The following is a 17,329-nucleotide window of genomic DNA, read 5'->3' on the forward strand; positions in this document are numbered from 1 at the left end:
CTGGTTGCATGTTGTTTCACCTGAGCAAACACACCCACCATTTGTATTTGTGGGAAATAAAACAATAAGCATAAGTATGCCTACTGAAGACAAAACTTATTTTGCTGACCAAGAACTTTCTTTCACTTGTAAATTTGAATGGTTTCAAACACGTATCAACCAAATAGACATACAGCTTTCACAAAATGGTTCTTTTTTACCTAAAGATTCAGTTAAGATTGTTAAAGGTTTCTCAAATGGGGATTACAGTATACAGGATTTTACAGTAATAATTTTAAATCTCACAAAGTTCCACACAGGATCATACAAATGTGTCTATGATAATGGTATGTACAAATCTGAGCAAGAAAAAACAATTACAGTTTGGCCAATTCCAGTGGATCCTAAATGTACATCTTTGCAGCCATTTTATTTTGAAGGACAAGAAGTTAGCATCAAATGTGAAGCTATTGCTACATATCCAGACATTACATTAAAATGGAACTCTGGAAATTCCACTGCTAAAAATCCTCACAACATAAAATTCATTGCTGAAAAAGACATGAATGGGCTTAAATATAAATGCTTAATGAATGTACCATCATGGAGATCAAGACCCTTTGTTTGTAAATTTTTAATTTTAGTAAAAAACATTGAGATTGTTGTTATAAATAATAATGTTACATTAGGACAACCAGCAGCATTGCAATGCATCGTGGGTAACACCAATCAAGAACTCAACTATACTTGGACATTAGAATACAGTAAGTTAAAAAGAGGAATTCAACAAAATCCAAATTGTAAAAATATCAATGGTGGTAGCAGCAAAAATATGAACTGCAATGAGAAGATACTGAAGATTGAGAAAGTGACAGCTGATATGAACAATGCTGTTATCACTTGTGAGGTACAAGGATACAATGTTATTGGAAGAAACTCTAGTATACTTACTGTATATGGACTTACTACTGTAGAACCTACAAAAGATACAACTATGATGGAGAAAGAGAAGAACAATAGGAGTGACTTAAGTACACCAGAAAATAAAAAAAATGAAAGAGTTAAGATGTCCAATGACCCAGACACAGAATTTATTAAAACAATTGCTATAGTTTGTGGAAGTCTTTTACTTATATTTCTGATATATATAATGGTTATTTGCTTCCGTCGTTTGAAAGTAACTTCAAATCAAGATATCCAAGTTGCTACAAGTATAACCCATGACAATGACTCTTACAACACAGTGCCATTGCCCATCAGTGCACAATTGACATCAGACAATACACAATATCATGGTGCTACTTGTCTTAATATCAATAGAGAAGAGAATCCTGAATTTCATATTTATCAAGACATCAACGTAAATTCTGAAGATGTCACTGATGAATACCTAATTCCTCTGGCAATGGTTAAACAATTTGATAGCTCAAATTGTGAAGAAAATATGACATATATTAAACAAACATGTGAAGGAATGGTTAATAAGTCAACAAGCAATTTGGAAGGTGACAACACAACAGATGATTTGTACACTCATCATGACATAAGCACAACTTTTGATGATGTCACTGATGGATACCTAACTCCTGTAATTTTTGCAGAGCAGGTTAAAAAAGATGAAAACTCCAAACATACTGAACATGAAGAATACCCCTACAAAGAGAGTGTAGATCTCATTAAAAATGATAAGACAGATTCTCTTTATCTTGAGATTATTGAGTAATGTATATAATATATACACAAGTATTTAGGATAGGTAAACATTATTAGTACATTAATTTTATACTGACCTAATCAGGTTAATTGTACTATGTTTTAATATAATACTAATCAGATTGGATATATAGTTTTTTAAATATATACTCAACTCGCCAAATTACAAGATTTACTACTATTTTATAATTACCACCACTACTACTGGTTATACCTGTAAGAGAAAATAATATATATATATATATAAATATGTGTAGTTTAGATTTTAATTGTGCCTGCCTACATTTCTATTTCCTTCTTCCCATATTTAGTAATTGTCAAGAGTTTTTCGGTAAAACCCCCAAAAATTGTTATAATATAACATTGAAACTAAACTGTAACAATAGAAATATGTCTCTGTTAATCGTTTTGTTTTATGTTGATATTTGTAAAACAAATAAAAGTAAAAGTCAAATAAATTGTACATATCTGGAAACAGGCTGATATACCTAGATGTTTTTTCTTACTTTTACCTGTATTATCATATTACCTGTATATTTACTAAGCAAACATTTTGGAAAAAATGAAATATACCACAAAATATTCTAAAGGTTTTAATATTGATACACTCAAATCGTGCATGGGATATAAATCTTCAATACAAAAAGTTGTAGGACACAGCCGGGCACATCCTTGAGTTGAAAACAAATTGAAACTATAAAAATTAATTTTTATTGCATGTATTTTTCATTGCCAATATTGCTCCATGCTTTTATTTTCCTAATTATTTAATTAAATTGATATAGAGGGAGCTGTATATTAATATTTGATAATACAGTACAATACTGATTACACAATCCAGAAATGGTGTTGGTAGTCTATAAGTGCTAGCTTACCTGGATAAACCGACAAATGCCATATTTCTCCTCGAAGAGCGAGATATACTCGAAAGTAGAAAATTCATTGAACACCCCTCTCTCTCAATGGTACAGTCCACAAACCTCAAGTGGGAACATCCCTACAATTCACCATCATCATTTCTCAAGACCTCTTGTCTGAGTATCATATACTGATATGAAGCTGATATTAAATAAACTTAACTATAACTGCCTATCTGATATTATAACAAATCAAAACTATTCTTATTTAAATGATTATTTGCCTTCAGTGTGTTCAGTAAATATTAATTGTTGTACTTTGAATTTTTATCGTTTCTCAACTGTATAACAGCAAGACACTGTAAAGTTTCGTTGCTTTTATTATTATAGAGGGCAGTGTTATGTGATGCTTAAGAGTTTTGCTCAAATAAAACGTTTAAAAAAATTCCTTCTTAAATTTTTTTAACCACATGTAGTTATAATATTGAATATCAGGTCTAATTTTAGAGGGCAGTATCAAGGTTTATTCAGAAAATAAAATAGAAACCAAATTTAAAACTAAAATGGAAACTAAAATGGAAATACAACAGACCAATTCAAATACTTCATTTACTAAACTGATATGATTGGCTAGCAATTTTCTCATCACATACAGATGATCTATTGTAAAGCAGAGTAGAATAAAATTAATTGCTTGATAATAATGTTGTTCTACTGTTCTTTCTGTTTATGGACTTCAAAGGAATTTAAAACATTTCTATATTGTGAAAATATCTTGGTTGAAAGATTTAAAGTTCATTTTCAGATTATTTGGATCCCACCTCAGTAAATTGGAAAAGTTGATATATGCGATTTTTTAATTTACACTGACGATTTTAGGATTAAATGCAATGTTTTTACATTTACCAACTTTAATACTTGCAATATTATTCATTTTTGGTTCCCATATTGGCTCATCGCAAATAGACAAAACACAGTATCCATAAGTATAGAAGACAAAACATATTTTGTTTCTCAAGAACTTATTATTTCTTGTAAATTTGACTATTTTCAAACACATCTTGAGCAGCAAGATTTAATACTTACAAACAATGAATCAATTCTGACACAGGATTCATTAAATATTGAAGAAATTTCTGGAAGCAAACAGGAATTTAAAATAACAATTTCAAATCTTAAAGAGTCTCACACAGGATCATACAAATGTGGCACCACACAGGGCACAGATATAAGTGGACAGTCTAAACAACAAATGGTCAAAGTTTGGCCAATTCCTGAGTACCCTAGGTGCACAGCATCCCCAGAATTCTATTTTGAAGGTCAAAACTTGACCTTAACGTGTGAAACCATTGCTACATATCCTAATTTTACATTAAAATGGAATAATGAACAACACCAACATGAAAATATTAAAATCCAAAAAGTCATTGCCACAAAGGAAAACAATGGTTCAACACATACATGTATATTGGATGTACTAGCATGGAGTAGAGTGAAACTTTGTAAAATTGAAATTTCAATAAAACAGATAAATATTGTTGGCAATACTGTTGCATTAGGACGACCTGCAATGTTGCAATGCATTGTGGATGATGTCATCTCAGGTCTCACCTATACCTGGACATCTGAATCTAGCAGTTTAGTAGAAGAAATTGAACAAAACAAAAATTGTAACTACATCAATGGTAATAGCAGCAATAAAAATTGCCAAACACTTGGAGATAACAAGATCCTATACATTGAGAAAGTGACAGCTGATATGAACAATACGATTATCACTTGTCAGGTGCAATGGTACAATGTTATTGGAAAAAACTCAAGTATACTTACTGTAAATGAACTACCTACTGTAGAACATACAAAAGATGCAGTAACTTCTATAGAACCTAGAGAGACTAGAAGAGAACTAACTACACAAGAAAATACAAAAATGAAGGAGAACAGTGACAATGAGACTTATAATAACAGCAACAACAATGTTACTTATATATATGTCATTGTTGCTTTTTTTGGATCTCAAGGCATCAAATCAAAGTGTTCCTCAGGTTGGCACAACTGCAGCTACTATGAGCTATGTCAATGACTCTTACAGAGCCTTGCCATTGTCCACCAGTGCACCATCTACATCAGACAATGCACAATCTCATGGTGATATTATTTTAAATAATCTGAAGAAAGAAGAGAATGCTGAATTCCATATTTATCAGGATATCAACACAATGTCTGATGACATTAAAGATGATTACCTAATTCCTTTGACAATAGTTAAACAATTTGATAACGGCCCTAAATGTCAAGAAAATATAATAGATATTGAACATGAGGAAGAAACTTGTCAAGGAATGGTAAAGTCAACAAACACTCTGGAAGTTGACAACAAATTAGATGAAAATGTTGATTTACATACTTATTATAACAGCAACTTTTGATAAATGTCACAGATGATAAATTACTCCTATCTATAGAACCATAGTCTGACTATAATAGAACCTAACCTGAACCTATATACTGTATTGAACTTGAAGAACACTCTTGTAAAGATTTGGAAATAAGCCCACCTATTCTCAAAGGATAAGGAGGACACTCATTCCCATAGATTCCTCTTCCAGGACCGTGGTCAATGCAGCCGGCACTCAGATCATTTTAGGCACATTAATAAAGATCCTGAGATGACAGCCCTTTTCTTGAGTAATTTATAAAATGTAAATATTTTGGATAGATTAAATATACTATTAGCACATTAATAATTAATAAAATGTTTACTTTTTTCTGATGATAGTGTAATAATAAGGAACTGCTTATTTGTGAAAAAAGATTGTATAAACATTTCATTCAAATTAACAATAAAAACTAAACTGTAGCAGTCACTGGTATCTTTAAATTGTTTTGTTTCCTTCTTTTGCATGTTGATGTTCCTAAAACAAATAAAACTGAAAGTGAAATAAAGTGTATACATCTGACGACGAAGTTTTAGACTACCATTTGTTTAAACTATTGCTTATATCTTATACATTTTTCAAGTTATTATTTGTTCAGCAAAACCATCAAATTATTTTTATTTAAAATGTTTGCATTTTAGTGGTATATTCAAAGATTTTAAATAAAAATAAAGAAACAAAACGTTGGAACTTATTATAACAACTTAACTCCAGTAAATTTGGTAGAGCAAGTTGAGGTGCAAATTCTAAAACCCTGTTGATCTTTAAAATTGGAAGATTCTCATTAGCAAAACTACATTTATCTTGAGAATATGATACATTATAAAACATAAACATTTTGTTTGTATTTCTTAAAAATATTATTGTACTATTTTAATTGTACAATAACGATAATAATAATGAGATTTTATATATATGTCAGGCAGTGGAGCTTAGTTGTTAGCAAGGTACTACTCATTAATTGGGTGCCTTGCGTTATCTCAGTATATGTGCAGGATTTATTTTTAGGGAGGCTCAAAATGTTGAGTGCTTTGCGAGGGGAGCGTGAAAAAATAGATAAAAAAATTAACAAAAATATATACATTGTGAATAAATCAGTGAAAAAATAAACTCTCTATGACTAGTTATAGTTTTTGAGATATGGTAACCCTGTAATTTCACCCTAAGTTACATATTTAAGCTAATTTGCATTATCGGGATGAGTGAGCGAGGTGTGATGCTCAAATTTTTATGCCCACATCATATTTGTATTTATTTATTCAATCACGCTCTTGTGAAATACAAGACCAGCCAATTCTGGCTTATAAGTGAATAAAAAAAAAACTAAATAAATAAATTATAAATTATAAATAGACACAGATTAAAAATAGACACAGATAAAAAAAATAAAATAAAACAACTACTTTACAACAGACTTACTACACCAACAAATTTTCTTTTTTTTCTCTCTTTTATCGAGTAGATGGGAAAATGTGTGTTTGCAATTTTTTTCACTTTGGGCTGTATTTTTAGATAGATTGTCTAGTCTAGAATCATAGTTATAGTTTAGCCTTAAATGGTAAAAATAATTGTTTTCTATGAGTTTAATGTCGAAAATATTTGCATGTGTTGAATAAAAATGCTCTCTCTATTCAATATAATACAGAAAACATTTCATTTTTTCTTACCACATCTCTTGCATAATAATAGATCAGTATTTCATTGTTCATTTCGGTTTCGATCATAAACACAAAACCTGACACTGCCATCATGAGTTGATGTTATATTATGATTTTGGCTGAGCAATTATAGATGGCGCACTATAGGTTTGCTTTTTCAATGGCATAATATTGTTCCATTAGAACTGTTGCGAGACAAAGCAACTCAAAATCATGTGATATGAAATCAACCAATAAGATGGCAAAGATATACTTAAGTATGTTATAAATTTAACTACTATACCATGATCTAAGCAGTGACAATTGAAGAACAAAAGAAGAATTGTGTCCCAACTTTTCTTGGGAAAATTAGAATAAAACTGACAGTATATAAAGTTTGCATACTATTTAAATGAATCAATCTTGTATGAAAGATTTTACTGTAAATACTCAAGTGGACAAGCTGCTGTAATTTGTTGTTTATAGATTAAACTGAATACAATGAACAGGAATCCTGGACTAGATACAATGTTGTTTCAATGCTTTTCAACAAGACAACTTGGAATATTATTTATGGTTACTTGCTGTTTGCATGTTATTTCACCTGAGCAAACACACCCACCATTTGTATTTGTGGGAAATAAAACAATAAGCATAAGTATGCCTACTGAAGACAAAACTTATTTTGCTGACCAAGAACTTTCTTTCACTTGTAAATTTGAATGGTTTCAAACACGTATCAACCAAATAGACATACAGCTTTCACAAAATGGTTCTTTTTTACCTAAAGATTCAGTTAAGATTGTTAAAGGTTTCTCAAATGGGGATTACAGTATACAGGATTTTACAGTAATAATTTTAAATCTCACAAAGTTCCACACAGGATCATACAAATGTGTCTATGATAATGGTATGTACAAATCTGAGCAAGAAAAAACAATTACAGTTTGGCCAATTCCAGTGGATCCTAAATGTACATCTTTGCAGCCATTTTATTTTGAAGGACAAGAAGTTAGCATCAAATGTGAAGCTATTGCTACATATCCAGACATTACATTAAAATGGAACTCTGGAAATTCCACTGCTAAAAATCCTCATAACATAAAATTCATTGCTGAAAAAGACATGAATGGGCTTAAATATAAATGCTTAATGAATGTACCATCATGGAGATCAAGACCCTTTGTTTGTAAATTTTTAATTTTAGTAAAAAACATTGAGATTGTTGTTATAAATAATAATGTTACATTAGGACAACCAGCAGCATTGCAATGCATCGTGGGTAACACCAATCAAGAACTCAACTATACTTGGACATTAGAATACAGTAAGTTAAAAAGAGGAATTCAACAAAATCCAAATTGTAAAAATATCAATGGTGGTAGCAGCAAAAATATGAACTGCAATGAGAAGATACTGAAGATTGAAAAAGTGACAGCTGATATGAACAATGCTCTCATCACTTGTGAGGTACAAGGGTACAATGTTATTGGAAGAAACTCTAGTATACTTACTGTAAATGGACTTACTACTGTAGAACATACAAAAGATGCAGTAACTTCTATAGAACCTAGAGAGACTAGAAGAGAACTAACTACACAAGAAAATACAAAAAGTAAGGAGAACAGTGACAATGAGACTTACAATGTTACCTATATATATATCACTGTTGCTATTTTTGGATCTCTTTTGTTTTTCATATTCCTAATCTATATTGTGAGAATATGCTTCCAGTGTTTCACAAAGTCTTCAAATCAAAGCAGTGATGTTGGTACAATACAAGCTATTGTAAGCTATGATAATGACTCTTACAGAACAGTACCATTGGTGGTTCGTGCAGCATCAAAATCCAAACTCCATCATACATCACAGCAATTATTAACAGACAACCAGATGAGCTCTGCTTCGAGTGTGATCTCATTACCAGATGAAAGACAATGTCAACGCATGAAACAAACATGGATATCGACACGTCACCTAACACCAGTACATTCAACCACTACATTTGGATCTAGTGATGATGAATATAAACACAGCATTGATGACATGTTGAATGACCCTATGTATGATGAGATAAATTCTAAAACATTGAAAAATCAGAGAGAAGATTTGAGAACAGAAGCAGACCAAGTTGAACCTACCTGGAGTGGTGCAAAGCACAGAGATGGCAACGGAGCTGATGGTGATGAACACAAGACAAACACTGAAGATCCATATCAAGAAATTAGGAACGAGTTTACAGCAAGAGACAAAAGACTCACATCAGAAGGAAATGCTTTGAATACTTATGAGAAAATATCAGAATTGGAAGCTGGTTTTAATTCTGAAGAGGTGCATGAAAATTCGTCTCAAGAAAAATGCCTTAATAAACAAATAAAAGAAGAGTTTGGAAAAACACAAACAAAATCAAACAGCAGTGAAACAGAACATATCTACTCTCAAGTTAACAAAAAGATGAAAAACAAAGTTTTAAAAGATCAATATCTGGAGATATATGCAGAGACTGTGGACGTTGTCAGGAGCGATGCAAGTGAATCTGAAGACGAAACAGAAACAACCTGTTAATGGAAGACTACTACAACTACAGTATACAAGGTAATTTGCGATACACGTTTTATTTTTAATGTTATCTATTTTACTCAACTAAAGTAATCAGAGATGTTTTTATAACTACCATGTTTTCTGAAAATCAAATTGGTACTAAGCTGCGAATTGTCAACTAATTTGTCTGCTCCCAAACAGTCACCAAAAAGTACCGATAAAGAAGACTGTTTTAGATGATGGTGACTATGAATGGATGAATGGTTCAGTGTAGGAATGCTAGTTAACCATACTAACAGTACCATCTTGATTTTTGGATCAGCTGACAAAACTATCATTTAGTTATAATAATAATAATATTTATTCAGCATGTTATATAAAGTACAATCTTCCAGGAGCAAGCAATAGGCATATGCCTGAACATAATTAACTACTCTTGTTCCAACAAATACAAATAGAACCGCAACAAAACTTAATTTATTTGAACATTTGTATTAGAGGGCAGTATAAAGTTTTCTCATAATATACAATAATATGAAATTACTAACTTTCCATAAATTAAATGAAAACCGAAACCAAATCAAAAACTACAACATACCTAATATAAATGCTTCATTTACAAACTGAAATGATTGGCTAGAAATTTCTCATCATGAATAATATTTCTTTATACAGTCTTACACAACTTCATATTTAGCTATTGTACTGTACGATGGTCTACTGTAAGCAGTGTAGAATAAATCAATCATTTGACCGGAATTCTAGGATTAAATACAATGTTTTTACATTTACCAACTTTAATACTTGGAATATTATTCATTTTTGGTTCCCATATTGGCTCATCGCAAATAGACAAAACAGAATCTCCAACAGTAAGCATAAGTATAGAAGATAAAACATATTTTGTTTCTCAAGAACTTATTATTTTTTGTAAATTTGACTTTTTTCAAACACATCTTGAGCAGCAAGATTTAATACTTACAAACAATGGATCAATTCTGACACAGGATTCATTCAATATTGAAGACATTTCTGGAAGCAAACAGGAATTTAAAATAACAATTTCAGATCTTACGGAGTCCCACACAGGATCATACAAATGTGGCAACATTTTAAATGAACAGACTAATCAACAAATGGTCAAAGTTTGGCCAATTCCAGAGGACCCTAGGTGCACAGCATCCCCAGAGTTTTATCTTGAAGGACAAAACTTGACCTTAACATGTGAAACCAATGCTATATATCCGAATTTAATGAACAACCCCAACATGAAAATCTACAAATCCAAAAAGTCATTGCCACAAAGGAAAACAATGGTTCAAAACAGACATGTATATTGGATGTACTATCATGGAGTACAGTGAAACTTTGTAAAATTGAAATTTCAATCAAACAGATAATTATTGTTGGCAATATTGTTGCATTAGGACGACCTGCAACGTTGCAATGCATTGTGAATGATGTCATCCCAGGTCTCACCTATACTTGGACATCTGAATCTAGCAGTTTTTATCAAAACAGAAATAAAACTTATGATTACACTAATAATATCAGCAACAGCACAAACTGGCAAACATTAGGCAATGAGAATACACTGAACATTGAGAAAGTGACAGCTGATATGAACAATGCTGTTATCACTTGTGAAGTAGAAAGGTACAATGTTATTGGAAGAAACTCTAGTATACTTACTGTAAATGGACTACCTACTGTAGAACCTACTATAGATACAATAACTACTACAGACACTACAACAGAAAAATTATGACTACAAACGAAAAACATACTGGAAGAGAACTAACTACACAAGAAAATACAAAAATTAAGAAGAACAGTGACAATGAGAATTACAATGACAGCAACAACAATGTTACTTATATATATGTAATTGTTGCTTTTTTTGGATCTCTGATGTTATTGATATTTCAAATCTACATTCTGGTAATTTGCTTCCATCGCTTCAAGGCATCAAATCAAAGTGTTCCTCAAGTTGGCACAACTCCACCTACTATCAGCTATGTCAATGACTCTTACAGAGCAGTGCCATTTTCCATCAGTACACCATCTACATCAAACAATACACAATCTCATGGAGATATTATTTTCCATAATCTCAATAAAGAAGAGAATGCTGAATTCCATATTTATCAGGACATCAACACAACTTCTGATGACATCACAGATAACTACCTAATTCCTTTGACAATAGTTAAACAATTTGATCACAGCTCTAATTGTGAACAAAATGTAAAAGATATGAAACATGAAGCTTGTGAAGGAAAGGTAAAGTCAACAAGCAATCTGGAAGTTGAAAACACAGATGAAAATGTTGATTTACACACTTATTATAACATCAGTAAGTTTTGATAAATGTCACTGATGATGACTCTTATCTATAGAACCATAGTCTGAATATAATAGAACATAAATATATACTGTATTGAACTTGAAGAACACTCTTGTAAAGTAAAGATTCAGGGACAAGCCCATCTATTCTCAAAAGATAAGGAGGACACCCATCCCCATAGATTCCTCTTCCAGGACGGTGGTCAATGCACCCAGTGGTCAAGGCAGCCAGAACTCAGATCATTTTGGGCACATTCCTAAAGATCCTGAGATGACAGGCCCTTTTTTGAGTAATTTATAAAATGTAAATATTTTGGATAGATTAAATATATCATTAGCACATAATAAATAAAATGTTTACTTTTTTTCTTATGATGTGTAATAATCAGGAACTGCTTATTTGTGAAAAAAGATTGTATAAACATTTCATGTAAATTAAAAATAAAAACTAAAACTGTAGCAGTCACTGGTATCTTTAAATTGTTTTGTTTCCTTCTTTTGCATGTTGATGTTTCTAAAACAAATAAAACTGAAAGTGAAATAAAGTGTATACATCTGACGACAAAGTTTTAGACTACCATTTGTTTAAAGCCCCATTCCCTACGTTTTTTAGATCTAATTTAAGATCACAAACTATATTTAATGTAAAAATAATACTATATGGTCCTATTGCGATAACTTTTTTTGTCTTTAAACGGTTAAAAATGTGAAAAATAAATCGATTCTAATAATTATAGCGGCCCGCTATAAATCCCAAAATGCATTGCGCGCGGATTGATATTTTTGTTTTTCACCTGTAATTCGCCCACTTTTCGATCGATCGTGAAGCCAAAACAAATGGAAGACTCCTAACTTTTCAGCGAAAATACCGGGTTTTCCCCAATTTGTATCAACGGAGTCTGGCAAAAATAGAAAGATAATTAATGCAGCAACTATACAACGTCAGGCTAGGTATATAGCTAGTGTACGACGTTCGTACGTTATCGATGTTTACCAGCTAGGCCTACAAAACTAAGCCTAGCTAGGCTAGGCCTAAGACCGTCCACGAGAGGTCGATCGCCGCGAGCTACTTAGGTAGTGCATTGTTTCTCACTTTTTATCATAATTTACCATAAAACGTACATTTAAGACAAGGAATGACATGGTTTAATGTTTTTAAAGTGATATATATGTATTATTTTCCAAAAAACGTCCAAAATTGAAGGGGTCTTTAAACTATTGCTTATATCTAATACATTTCTAATTTCTATTACTAGAAGAAAAAAAAGAAAACTAATATTGGTTTGCAAAATGTTTATAAAAAAAATTAAATTAAAGTATATATTTGCATAAGTGAAATAATGAATTGGCATCATATTTTTCACCTTTGACACGTCTGACATACCCAAGTTTACTATTATAAATACCAATATCTGTACATTTTTAAATAGCACTTTAGCATAGCATTTTCAATATATTATAGCACCCTCTATAGTTTGGACATGATTTTGTAAAACCTCCTGATATTTCATTTTTCCAAGTTGGGAGGTCTGACTCACAGGAACAAGTCACATAATTTAGCCTAGCAACAAATTTGTATAAAGGGTCAATCAAATATTCTAATATACTAAATTTGCATCATCATCTGGGACAATGAAAAAGGACAATATTTCATAGGATTTCCAACTTTAAAAGAAGTTCTTGTTGACTATACTGTTACTGTCTTGTCATAATGATAAACCTACACCGTGCAATTTATAAAGATGGGACAATAGATGAAGTGCACACAAAACAGTTTCAATGGGAAATAAATGCATTTAAAGCATTAACATTCACAATTTGAACAGAGTATAACAATTATAAAATAATGAATAATTACCAGATGTAGAAACTTGACTAAAAGCGCAAGATTGATTGGCTGAGAATAAACCAATTACAATCAAGTGCTTGTAGCTATATACAGCGCAACAAGTACAGTCACACCTACAGTAGCACCTTACTGTAAGACTCGGATTCAGAAGATTTTTGTGATAATGCAGTAAAAGGAGTTGTACTACTTGTCGTAGTTATTTATACTAGAACTGGAATATACATTTAAGTTGCATTTTGATTGTTTATTTTGATTGCTTTTAACTTTATTTCTACATTTGAATGTCATTCCTAATTTAAATGAACTGTATGCAGCAAGAAAAACAAGGAATATTGGAAACTGCAGGACTAAAGAGAAACAGAGACAGGTGAAAAATATAGTACAGTACATTTTATAGAAGGCATACATCCATGTTGATGCAATGTTGTCATCAAAGTCAGTTTTAGTGAACTTGTTGATACTATTTACAACTTGCTGTTATTGCCAAGATTCCTATAGATATGCACAACCAATGCCTGAACAAAGTGTTGACATTTTCATACCAAAAGGAACATACTTTGTTGGTAACAATTTAACTATTTCTTGTGAATATAAATACATTGAAGACTTCCATAAGAAACAAATTGCACTTTTACACGATAGTAAAATTATTGAAATACACTTTTTTGACTATAAAAAAACTTAAGATATTTTCACCAGAATATATGAATTGAGAAATATTTTAAACAATAACTCTGGATCATACAAGTGTGCATATAATACTAGCGACAAGTTTATTTTATTATCTGAAGAAAAATGTCTTCAAGTTTGGTCAAAACCTGAGAACCCTAAATGCAAAGTTTCTCCAGAATTCTATTTTGAGGGACAAGAAGTGACATTAATATGTGAAACCAGTGGTACATATCCAGAATTTTCCTTAAAATGGGGACTTGATCAACCCACTTCAAAAAATCAAGTTACAAAAATCGTAATTGCGATGAAAGATATTAATGGTTCTGAATATAAATGTATCTTGAATGTACAGAATTCAGTTAAACAGTGTCAAATCATAATTAAAATACATAATGTACACATTTTTGGTAATAATGTTACATTTGGTCAACCAGCAATTTTTAAATGCATTGTGTCTGATAATACAAATAATACCATTCCAGAACTCAACTATACATGGACATCAGAATCTAAAGGTTTAAAGAGATTAATTGAAATGGAAAAAAGAAATACAAGTTGTAAGAATATCAACGGTAACAACACAGATTGCCAAACATTTGGAGAAGACAAGATTCTAAACATTAAGAAAGTGACAACTGATATGAACAATGCTGTTATCACTTGTGAGGTACAAGGGTATAATGTTATTGGAAGAACCTCTAGTATACTTACAGTACATGGACTACCTACTGTAGAACCTACAACAGAAACAATAACTACTACAGAACCTACAAGAGATAGAGCTACGACAGAAAAAGATAAGCACACTAGAAGAGAACTAACTACACAAGAAAATACAAAAAGTAGAGAGAACAGTGACAATGAGACTTACAATGACAGCAACAACAATTTTACTTATATATATATCATTGTTGCTATTTTTGGATCTCTGATGTTATTGATATTTCAAATATACATTCTGGTAATTTGCTTCCATCGATTTAAGGCATCAAATCAAAGTGTTCCTCAGGTTGGCACAACTCCACCTACTATCAGCTATGTCAATGACTCTTACAGAGCAGTACCATTGTCCACCAGTTCACCATCTACATCAGACAATACACAATCTCATGGTGACATTATTTTCCATAATCTCAAGAAAGAAGAGAATGCTGAATTCCATATTTATCAGGACATCAACACAACTTCTGATGCCATCACAGATGAATACCTTATTCCTTTGACAATTGTTAAACAACATGATCACAGTTGGAATTGTGAAGAAATTATAAATGATATTAAATACAAGGAAACAAGCCTATGAAGAAATGGTTAAGGCAACAAACAATTTGGAAGTTGACACAATTGATGACAGTGTTAATTTACACACTTATCATGACACAAGCACAACTTTTGGTGATGTCACTGATGGATACACCATAACTCCTGAAAATTTGGCAGAGCAGGTTAAAAAAGATGCAAACTCTAAACATACTGAAAGTGAAGAACACCCTGTAAAGCAATGGTAGATCCCATTAAAAAATAATATGACCAGTTCTCTTTATCTAGAGATTATTGAGTAATGTTTATATAACATTTACACTATTAGGATAGGCTAAAAATTATATCAAATTTTAAACTCATTTAATCATTGTTTTTCAAAGGTATTTCCTAAACCTTCTGAAGTTTATTGTGAGTGATAATACCAATACTAAAACAAACTAACAACTATTATTTTTAAGGATTACAGATTAAATTCTACGAATATTTTTTAGTTCAGATTTTAATCTGAGCTCCATCTTCTATTTCCTTCTTATATAATGATTATGAAAAAGTAAATTGTCAAGAATTTTAAGGTAAAAACTAGATAATTTTTCTCATCAAACAACATTGAAAACTAAACTGTAACAATAACAAACATGCCTGTTAATTGTTTTCTTTTGTGTTGATATTAATTGTGAAACAAATAAAAGTGAAAGTGAATTAAACTTTATATCTGGAAAGAGTTTCAGTAGATCAGATGTTTCCAGTATTTTGTAAGCAAACATTTAATAAAATTATGTACAAAATATTCTAAAGGTAAAATTTATACACTTAAATTGTGAATGGAATGTAAATCTGTATACACATATACAGGACACAGCAAGACACATTGCTGCTTTAACTAAATAAATAAATTTGGAACCAATATATTTTGAATACTATAAGTGTATTTGTAATGCATACATGACAAATTGTCAAGAACATAATTGTATCTATGATATTGCTGTACGCTTTTGTGTTTTTAATTATTCAATTAAAACAAATTTGTTTACTTGACAGATTTAAGCATAAGATTGATTGGCTGAAAACAAACCAATGACACCTAGCTAGGCTAGACCTAAAGACCGTCCAGTACTTAGTGCATTGTTTCTCTCTTTTTATCATAATTTTCAATAAAACGTACATTTAAAACAAAGGAATGACCAGGTTTAATGTTTTTAAAGTAATATTAATCATTCTGTTTACAAAACGTTCACATTTGTAGGGAATGGGGCTTTAATTGATTGAATACAATTGTATACAGAGGGCGCTAAATAATAATTGAATAGGCCTACTGATATGAAACTGATATTAAATAAAATCATTTTAAACTAATAATTAAACTGCCTATATCTGAAGCAAATGTTGACTAAATATAATTGTTAATCTTTAATTTTAACTTTATTTTTAACATTACATTTTTATTTGCTTTACCTCTTATTTTTATTTCTAAATAGTTTTTGCATCTGTATAAACATGGTGGTATAAATTACCTTTTCTGCAATTTCCTTCTGATATTTTGGATAAACGAAATAATATCTCGATATTTCTAATTTCTTTTTAAATTCTTTTTCTTTCTTTATAAATTACCAGAAGAAAAAAAAAGAAAATATTCTAATATTGTTTTGCAGAATGTTTATATTAAAATGAATGTATAGTTTAATAAGTGAAATAATGAGTTGGCATCGTATTTTCCCGCCCTTTGGCATGTCTGACATACCTATGTTTACTATTATAAATACCAATACCTGCTTTTTTTAAATAGCACCCTCTATGGTTTGATGTGTTTTTCAAAATATTATAGCTCCTCTATAGTTTGGACATGATTTTGTAAAACCTCCTGGTATTTCATTTTTCCAAGTTGGGAGGTCTGACTCACAGGAACAAGCCACATAATTTAGCCTAGTAAAAAAATGTTATTAGGGTCTATCAAATATTCTAATATAATAATTTTGCATCATCATCTGGATAATTAAAACGGAAAATAGGATTTCCAACTTTAAAAGAAGTTATTGA

At 30.9% G+C, this 17,329-nt stretch overlaps 1 protein-coding gene across 2 annotated transcripts in view; it reads right to left on the reverse strand.

Moving 5' to 3' along the window:
* Positions 1-17,329, reverse strand: part of LOC140052335 (FGGY carbohydrate kinase domain-containing protein-like) — a 90,590-nt gene that overhangs the window by 43,964 nt on the left and 29,297 nt on the right. The gene's annotated exons all lie outside the window — the stretch shown is intronic.

Source organism: Antedon mediterranea, chromosome 6 (genome assembly GCF_964355755.1).
Source record: "Antedon mediterranea chromosome 6, ecAntMedi1.1, whole genome shotgun sequence".
NCBI lineage: Eukaryota > Metazoa > Echinodermata > Crinoidea > Comatulida > Antedonidae > Antedon > Antedon mediterranea.